This window comes from Echinococcus granulosus (assembly GCF_000524195.1).
Source record: "Echinococcus granulosus chromosome Unknown EG_S00254, whole genome shotgun sequence".
NCBI lineage: Eukaryota > Metazoa > Platyhelminthes > Cestoda > Cyclophyllidea > Taeniidae > Echinococcus > Echinococcus granulosus.
The window spans coordinates 23490-24854 of record NW_020170634.1 but is presented as its reverse complement, the minus strand read 5'-3'; positions in this window follow the sequence as shown (position 1 = coordinate 24854).

Genomic DNA, 1365 nt, shown 5'->3' with positions numbered 1-1365 from the left:
GTGTAGATTGAAGCAAATTAATTTGTTTGTGATAACTAGTAATTGGGGCATCTTTAATATCAGTAAATAAAAAACTGCGGGATCATTCGCAAGTTGTTTGTTTTTGGAGTCATCGACCTCGTAGTCGATAGGTTACGAAGGACGATGATATTGCACCAGATATACAGGACGGAGGGCAAACCAGTCGGGATGCGTGTACCACGTGGTATAGGCGACGACGTGGAAGGGGATGTGAGCAGGTGGTAGCAGACGGAGCTTTTATACCGAAATACTAGTGGTTGACACTTCATCAAGTGTTAAGCAGGATTGCTCAGATTTCTGCTTCTGCTGCTGCTTACGACCGGTGTTGACCTCTGTTCTGATGTCCAGAAGGGTGGTCTAGGAAAGCGCAAAATGCATGTTTGTGACAATTCTTGGTGTAAGATCATGCGTCCTAGCAGTAGACGTGTGAGTGTTATAGGCATCATGGCCTTGTATACTAACTCCATGCAGTTTGTTTTATTAACTGTCTGGAATTGGCTAATAACATCAATGTGCTGCTCGTTAGAGTTTATCAAACATTATCCGCTGTCATTTGCATTTATGCACAACCATTCTTCCCAGTTTTAACTATCTCACACTCAGACCTTTATTGCCTCGAATTCACGCCTAGACCCTTATCCCTTCCTTAGCTCTTTACTCCATAGCTCTCATCGGTATCTAAGACAGTTGCAGAGGGCATCCTGATTTCGGATTAGACGGCATCTCTATCCACCTACCGATGACCCTAGTGGCTTGTCTGGTGTCATTTCAACCTCCGGCATTTTAAATCGGGCTTTCATCTGCCTGCAGTTCCATCGCCACATCTCTCGCCTTTTTCTTTGTCAAGTGATGGATTCTTACGAGCTGTTGAGAGTGAATCAAATGCCTGATGCTCATTGAAGGATTCCTTGGATATCTGCTGTCCACATATCTATCTGTGAGTCTATTTCTTCCTACCTCTCCAATTGCTACTAATTTGATAGGTATGAGACAAAGAAAGAACTACTGAGATGCTCTTTTTGAAGTTGATAGAGGAGGAACCATAGATGTATATGGAGAGCGTAGACTCCCTCTATTGATAGCGTAATCCTCTTAATAATCGGCCATTTAAAAGATTTGCAGAGATGGCTTAGCACAAATCGAGTGGAACATTAGGAACAAACATAAAATTTGTCTTTTATTTTGGCTAATTGTCAAATTTTACTCTTAACGCTAGCAGACTTGGAAATCATTACATGGGGAGACGCAGTATAGAGGTCTATTATCCGCACACCAAAGTCTTGGTCGAAGATCTTGTACTGCAGACGAACTGATTTCCCATTCCATTACTCCACTAACACTTAC